The 8788-nt window shown below is 37.6% G+C and overlaps 1 non-coding gene across 1 annotated transcript; it reads right to left on the reverse strand.

Moving 5' to 3' along the window:
* Positions 1 to 8410: 8410 nt before the first annotated feature.
* Trnai-uau lies at positions 8411 to 8500 on the reverse strand. The gene is given in 2 exon segments: positions 8411 to 8446; positions 8463 to 8500. It is a non-coding gene; the product is annotated as a tRNA-Ile (tRNA).
* Positions 8501 to 8788: the final 288 nt, after the last annotated feature.

Raw genomic sequence — 8788 nt, forward strand, 5'->3', positions numbered from 1 at the left:
CATCCGAGTTATGTGGGTTGCATAAACACAGAGGTTTCGAATCTCTCATTGCAGAGCATAAATGATTTCTCTGCGGTTATATTTGCAACGGTCCCTTCTCGAGGCATGATGAAGACTGTCAGAAAGTATTTATTATACTATTTCAATTGTTTTATTGAAAATTATATAGAGACATTCTGACAAATGATATAAGGAAATAAATTAACTTTAGTACACATTTCTTCAAGTGTACTCCTAGAAAGGGAATTGTAGAATTTATTTTAACTTGCGTTCAAATTTGATCAAACATTCACAGCTAATGAGTGGACTTAGCAGAAATGATATGGAGAGCTCCGAAGTGACATCTGACTCCATGGATATATGCGCAATCCAGTCCAACGCAAAGTGATAACACTGTTTTCTGGATGAAACTTCCGTGATTTGAAGGATGATGAACATCAAATATGGTCCTTTCTCGGTGAAAATTCACGAATTGCATCACGCCTGTGATGCCATTCGTGACTGTCGTTGAATACTGATACAGAGGCTTTTAAACAACATTGCAGCACACGATACATGCCACTTTCATCGAAGTTATTCCTGCTGGGTGACTAGCCTCGCACCGCGAAAAAGACAGGCACGTGCAAAAACCCGTCTGGCGCGTTTCCGCTCTTCTTTTTTTTTCGGCCGACCATGGCATCGCCGCGTTACGGAAGCCGCGGGGAGAAATGCAGGCGCTGTTGCCAAATTTGTCAACATGCTCCCTCCCACCAGTTAGGTGGAGAAGAGGCCACGAGGCAAAGGACGGGGGAAGGAGGAGTTTCGCCTCATTGTTTGTTTACTTTCGCCTCAGACGCGTGATAATCACGCTTAATGCCTGACTGAGTTCGCGGCTTCGAATCGGAGAAGAGCAAACATCGGTAGGGAATGGAACGAGGTCATTTATTCAATCCGCCATTTGACGCTCGTGGCTTTGTCGCATCGCGGCGCCACATGTAAGCATGTAGGAGTGAATACAAGTCGTTAGGAAAAAAATATCCTTTAAGAGTCATTTCCAATCCAATATTGTGCTATACCAAATCGAACGATGAAAAAAAATGAGATCCGACCAATTTTTTTTCATTATTCGGGGGAAATATGCACACAATTGTGAGTAAAGTTTCAATTCTAAATGTTAGATAATATAAACGTTATTTTCTATGGAGCGTGAGGGGAAATTACTTCACAATTTCACATGTAATTCTCATTTTATCGCGTTAGATAAAAAAATAACACTTGGTGAAGTTCATCATACAAATTATAGCAAGCACGACCCACATTTCACAACGTAGTAACTCACCTGACGATGTAACTTAGTTCCATCGTTTCTGTATTTCAATTCACACAATTCAGCGACGGAGGTTGTATATTGGAAGATGCTGTACAACAGCTTATTTTCCATCAAAGAGCTAATTTTTTTCTCTATGAGTTTAACCGTAATGAGTATAATGTCGGGTTCAAGTTCTTCAACTGTTTTTTAGGTGTCTTAATCCTTGGAATCCCTCAGGAAATACGCAACATGGTACTTTCTCTCCGAGAAAACGCATCTGTCCAACGGTAGCTAGTCACCATTTTCCCGAAACACACTCGTCCTCTGAATAGTGTTTTCCTTACGCTTTTAAATGGAAGCTATTTAGCCTTTGCCTCGGTTGCGGGTTCATGAAGCTTAGAGACGACTACAAAGTGAAGAGTCGTTTGTTTTGATACTACACAGTGAAAATGTTTCCATTTATATCTCTTCAATTTGTCTTCAATAATCGGAACATAAAATAATTAATTGCGTTTTTATCTCAGGCACAGTAAATATTGGCTCAAGAGAATAATTTTTGGCTCATGCAAATTTCGCCCAGATTGAAATATTACCTCAAATGTAACTTCAATTCCAAATTCACTTATATTTAAAAACATCGCATTTTCTCTGGCGGCCAGTATTTTCTATATAGTCATATTTCGTAAAAGTGATCAATTTTTTGGTTCACAAATGTTATCTGTGCATGCGGTCAGGAAGAAAAACTAAAACAACATAATAAACTCTTCATAATCCCGTCATTTAAGAAATATAATTGTTGAAATACTGGGAGCATGCGTATTACGAGTAATTTTGAATAGAAATTTAACTGAGGACTCATTGTGCAGAATAAGCACCAATATTTGACCCGCAACATTTTTAAAAAGTTTCCATAAGCAAGATTATCCTATCAAAGCCTACATCGGTTGGACTCGCTTTCGTTTAGCACTCAGCCATGTAGTGTGCCCTTTTTCCTTCTTCATATTTTGAGTTCATTATATTTTTGCTTTCCACGCATATATTTTCTTGAATTTATTCGCCAATAATATGTGTGAACAGTTTCGGTTATAATACGACTAATTTCTTGGAATAGAAAATTCTAATGTGATCCCCATTTCTTGTGGATGTAACTTTTTTTCTGAACTAAGTCTGATTGCTCACTCCGAGACAGATTGTTAAATATCATGCGTCATTTCTCGAAATCACGCATGGTGTTTAAGTAAGGATACATATGTAACAAATTAACGCGATTTAACTCACTTCCTAATTACTCATAAATGATGATACTAGCTCCTTAAATAGCTTTCGTGCGCAACACCCTTCGGACGCCGCGATGGCAATCTAAAAATAGAATTGGCAATGTTTTTTCCTAGCTTCCCGGAAACTAATCGATATATGAATCACTCTATACTCGAGGAAAAGCATTGAAGATGAGCCCATAACCTTTTACGGCCATTATATAATAGATTTCGCTTTAGTCCGTGGCTTTGCACGGCATGAGAGAGATGGACGATGAAGCGCTGCGCCAGGCGGTACCAGCGCAGTCAATCCAATGGAAGAAGTAGGGCTGCGAATGGGCGGATTCCTCGCGACCAATCCCGGTCTCGGCTTGGAAACAGTGCCAGCCGGTTATCGCTCGCCTCTTGCGCTTTTTTGCATGTTCTTCTTTGGTTCCTTTTGTGGACGGCTATTAATAGAAGCGGCCGAAGTCGGCAGAGCGAAGCGAAATGCTAAAAAGCACGTCTTGTTTCGGTTCTACACGTACCAACAAGGAACGCTCTTTGGCCTCCAAGTCGCCCTGGCCGATAGCTATTTATGAAGCTATTATCATCATTTCTGCCTTATTACGAAGCGAGTTTAACCACGTCAACTGGTTATATATTCATGTGCAGATACTACCTTTTAACTTGAATGATATTATACTGTTTTATTGTATAAAATTTTTGGAATGTAATTCATAGCGGGAGATACAATTGATGCAAAACTTTCATCTGTCACATATATAATCCGCACACTGCTTGAGTTCATGCATTCCTGATACTGTTTTGCAAATAAATTTTCTTTTACACCACATGGAAAATATTGCCGTAACTTGGGTGTGATAATACCTTGGGTTTATTTCACCTTTTACGAGGATATTAAATATTTTTTCTTTTTATTTCCAGCTATTCCACACCTCCATTTTGTATTTAGTTAAACAATAGCAATGTTATTCATTTTTGGTAGAAAAAATGACCATTAAAACATAACTGTTGAGTCATATTTGGTTTCAACTTACTGTCATATAATTCCGATTATGGCCCTTTTGATGGCGAGTGTGTAATGAATCCCTATTTCTGACTCAAGGGTGTTTCCATCGGCTTATTCCGCTATTTCTGACACAGTTTTGAGTTTCAGCGTCATAGTTTGTTTTTATACGGGATTTCAAGTGCTGAAACGTCATATTTGTGTGCATTTGAAATCTTTGCAGTTGTAAATTTCACGATAAGGGCTAAGTTAAGATAGCGAATGTGCTACTTCTTAGAATTGATCTAAAATTGAGTCATTTTGCTCCTTAGTCAGATCAATTTACCTAATTAACATAGTTTGCGTTTCTTGGTATAAGTCCGCTTTCGTAACTTTGGTTCAGCCGGTAGAATTTATTGGACCCGGAGGAAATATCATAGAGTCAGAAATATGGATTCATTACACACGCGCCTTTAAAGGGCCATAAACCTTATCTTCAATCATGTTATCTTTAGTGAAACAAAACTGCTTCTTCTGATGACGACTTTTTCTAATAAAATGTAAATGTGGATGGTTGATATTGAAAGAGCATGGCATATCATATTGCATTTAACGCACGTTTCATATTTTGATTTGCATGGTATAAAACATATTTAGAGATCAATTTCAAGCTGCCTCAGTAATCTTTACAACTCTTAGATTATTAAATTTGCCTTACGCCTGAAAAATAACCGAAAGTTGTCATGATTTTTTTTTACCTTGTGAATGTGTCGTCTTATTTAAACATTTTTAAAGGCTACCAAAACAGACAAGAGGCTTAAAAATATCTTGATGAATGCACTGCATGCCATATTCATGATGTACGCACTAAAATGAACTAACTTACAAATAATATAAAATAACTGCCTAATATCAATATTTGGAACATTGCAACTCATTTAACTCTATTGGTGTAAAATTAATTGCAATCATCTCAAAGATCTAATGAATGACGCATAAAACACAATTATGGTGATGATTCTGGGTTGTGAACTGAATTTCTCACGATATTTTTCTTTATTTATTAACGGCATTTTTCATATAGTCGACAATGGTTTAATTAATTCTACTAAGCAAACCATCGTTTAAATTATCTTAAGACAAAATCAAAATCTAATCAGCAGGCACTTATTATGATCTTTTTGGCCAAGGCAATGAAGAAGTAAAGTTCTCACCTACTAATGAAATTTCAAATATCTTCAGACACTGTTTTTGCCGCAAGATGTTTTTCCAGTTCCAGTTTGTACAGTAAGATAGCTTTCATAAGTTGATACGAGGAGCGATAGACAGTAATTGCTCCCTCGATTATCCTTCTGCGTATTCTTTCTGGGTAAGTGTGACGGTACAAGTACTACCATTTAATTGGAGGTTCAGACGAAAATATCTTCCTAAAAATAAACTCCCCCATAGCAAAAGGTAAAATGAAACAACTCGGCTTTTAGGAAAGCACTTAACGCAATCTCAAGAATTACGTGCGTTATCGAAACTCTCTCTCGTACTTTCCCTAAAAGCACCCATTACTGGAAAAAGGGTCGGAAGAAACCCCAACGTTATCTTTTCTTGGAAAGAATTACCCTCCCGAAGCGTTCCCGAGTCTTAAATAAAGAATATTAAAAATTATAATTATACTAAAATAGCACTAAAATTATGTTCACATTCAGTAGTTTTTGTATAACAAAATTGATATTTTAGGAATAGCACCACTAAAATTTGGGGATGCATTGGACACTGACGCATACTTGGCATTTTCCCGCTTTATTTTGTCAATGAAAAGTTCAAAATTTCAAATTTTTAGGTTTACTTACAGAATTTAAAAGTTTACTTCAATATGTTCCAAGGTTTTATTTATTTAAAGTATTGCTAAGGGAGAATCCTGCGCTTGAAATTCTAGGGAACCTGGTTGGTAGGGTCAGGGGTTGAACATGCGTTTATGCCTGTAAAATATAGATGCAAAATTTACGTATATTAAATAATATTTTGTTGTAAAACAATCAATATTAACATCTCTAGACCCCAAAATTAAAATTTGTCAGGATCTACAAAATAATTTCAGCCCTTCGTATCCATGGCAAAACAAAATTATTAACACTAAATTTAAATGTCAAACTAAAGGGAAAAAGGACTTAGTTCAGGCATCACGTTCATTTTCGATTCGAATTAATACGCATAATTAAAGTCTTTAGATTTCATACAGTACAAATATGCAGTCTATGTAAAAAAACATTTTTGATTCAGGAAACTCCCGCTATAGACCACTTGCGTTTATTCAGTAAAATTCACCATATTAGTAATTTTATTTGCGCGCTTACGGTAGTATATGTAGCAATTTTAAAAAATACTCAAAAAAGTAACGATCATTATCATAATAATGCAGCAGTATTGAAGAATTTATCTTAATACGACAATTTTGAATGAAATGGAAAATCATTCGAAATGCTCTACGACTGCAATATTTTTAAGGGAATTGAAATTAACTGCTGGTATATATTCCTGCAGCCAAGTGGTAGAGTTCCCATTATTTCGTACTAAAACCATTGACTAGTTTAATTCTATTATAGTTTCAACCAAAAACATTTTACAGAAACAATTCCAATAGTACTACATGATATCAATTGAGACCAATCGATAACTTATTACCAAGAGAATCACTTATTCAATCGGATTTTTTTATTTATTTAAATCAGTGCCTGCGTAACACGTTTATCTTCTTTTTTGTAGCGATTTTATTCCCATCCGTTTTATAACAGGCTCCCACATTCATTACCCCGGTCACCGACTTCCCCTGGGTCAGAGAATGGTGGCGCCAGATAGTGGGCATCAGGGCGAATAACCACAAAGCACTCAGACCTCACGCACGAAACGCCGAGTCAAACTGCCAAATGTCACGAGCACCATGATATCGGCCTTACGCATTGTATTGTAGAGGGCCATTTGGGAGGAAACGCTCGTGGCATGAGGGGCCAAGCGACATTGAAAGAATCCATTGGTCTCGGTTGCTATGCCTGAGAGAAAAGCATCACCAACTAGGGGTGGGCTTAACGAATCCTTTCCAGTATCGAATACGACTGATACCTGGTACATTTCAATATCATGTACTGCGTAGCGAAACGTGAAAAAACGACTACCGATTCCCTTGTAGAGATAACCGATACTTGGACACAAATGTTATTGATCCCGGTTACGTCAAAGAGAGAAGGATCTCTTGCTTCGCTTGCCAAATCACCTACGACGTCCCGTCGAAATGACGACGGAAGAATTACGAAACGCTTCCGTCGCGACGGAAGGAAGCAGGAGCGGTCTGGGGTTCGAAAATCCCCCAGTGCGTGGGTAATTCTCTATCTTTCGGGGAAGTGGAGGCATGGCTACCGGCCAAACACACATTTGAAGTGTTGCTTATTTCCGGTCGCCCCAAGAGGGTGCGCCTACGTATCACCAAAATATATATTAAATGCAGTGTATTACTCAACGCGTAAAATAGCTCGATGTGATAACTTAGGAAATCGTTGCCGTCATAACTTAATGGCAGGTAATACAAAGTTTACAGGGGCGGATTCAGCATCAAATTGGCGGGGACGGGTCATGACCTAGGTCCGAGGATAATTGAATATATACCCCCTTGGAGAGAGGGGCGTTCTCTCGGGTAAAATTATTTGTAGGGAGTGCTACTCTCTACGATAAGTACAACTCAAATTTATCTCACGTTTGGGAATTGTAGCGATGAATTTGCATATAAACTCCCCGTACTCCTTCACAAGGATACAAAAACTATTAAAGTAATAAAAAAATAAAAAATCGATAAAATTTGGGGATGGGTCTTGACCCCTGTTAGCCCTAAATTCACCACTGAAAGTATAAGACGAGTAGATAAGCCAGTTTAAGAAGAAAGTAACTAATGAAGTACCATGTGATGAATGATTTTATTATGAAGTTATTCTTACTACTTATTACTTATTTAGATTTATTTTTCTACACCCCGAAAACAGCACTAATTAGCCATTACATTGGGGGTTTACAACAATTAACTTAGGACGACCACAAACAACCATGCCCTAGTTAGGGGTTACCCACCCAGGCGGGACTCGAACCCACGAACTTCAGTGCGGCAGGCGAGAACAGTAACCCGCCGGCAACAAGACAATGACTTCTCGAGATGCTAAAATTATAGCGAGAAATTTTGAAATAGGGAAATATGTAAGAAAAATTTTCATCAGGAAGACCATCGGGAAAAAAACCGTGCGGAAGTGAAAAATTAGCATGAGATAAAAAAAAATTATCGAAGCAGTAAATGATTCTGCAAATAAATTCTGGAACCTGCTTATAAAGAACATAGCGCTCAATTTACGAACGCTCGGGACGATGTCGGTTTAGCCTGCCGTTTAAGATAGTAAAGTACGCCACAAGTTTTTTTCAAAAAAATATAAAACTTTGTGCCACGAAAATAATAGTTTCAACGCAGTAAACTTGTCGCATGTTATCGAATCCTATAACTGGTGTCAGACATGAAAATACAGAAAAAATCGATAGCGACATTCCCAGATGAAGCGTCGTCAAAATGACGAAGGTTTAGCGATCACGCGACTATGAGCTAGGTTTAGTAACAATATAAGGTAAAGAACCGTAGATAGAAAGATATGGCTTAAACTTTAAAATATACATTAAATTTAATAATACTTTAGGTCAACAAGTTTAGAGCACACAAGCCGTTCTCTACACAGAAATAAAAACTGCCATTTCAAATTTTGATATCCTCGTCCGTTAAATATATAAAATAAAGTCACGCTGTAGTTTACCTGAAAATTTTGCATCATGAAATTCGCCTTTTCTTACAGTGAAAAAATATTCCCCAGGTGAGGCTCGAACTCACAACCCCGGCATAGCTCGTATACTGTCATATAAGTACCGTGCGCTAACCAATTGCGCCACTGGGGATGTTGGTTGAAACGGCTGATAAAACAAGAATTTTTCTAAGGATTCGTATATCCCAACCTTGAAAGCAATGCGATGCCCTACAGAATAGTTCTATTCGATTAATCCTCGCTCAAGGGGACTCGCTTGAGTGCAGATATCGCCGTACACGATTTTTAACCTTGGATCACTAAACCTTCGTAATTTTTACGACGGCCAAATTGAAATTCCATAGTTTTGGAAAATGCATTATGCAATAAATATTACCATAGAGTAAGAATATACTTACTCTATGATATTACGTATTTCATG

This window comes from Ischnura elegans, chromosome 2 (genome assembly GCF_921293095.1).
Source record: "Ischnura elegans chromosome 2, ioIscEleg1.1, whole genome shotgun sequence".
NCBI lineage: Eukaryota > Metazoa > Arthropoda > Insecta > Odonata > Coenagrionidae > Ischnura > Ischnura elegans.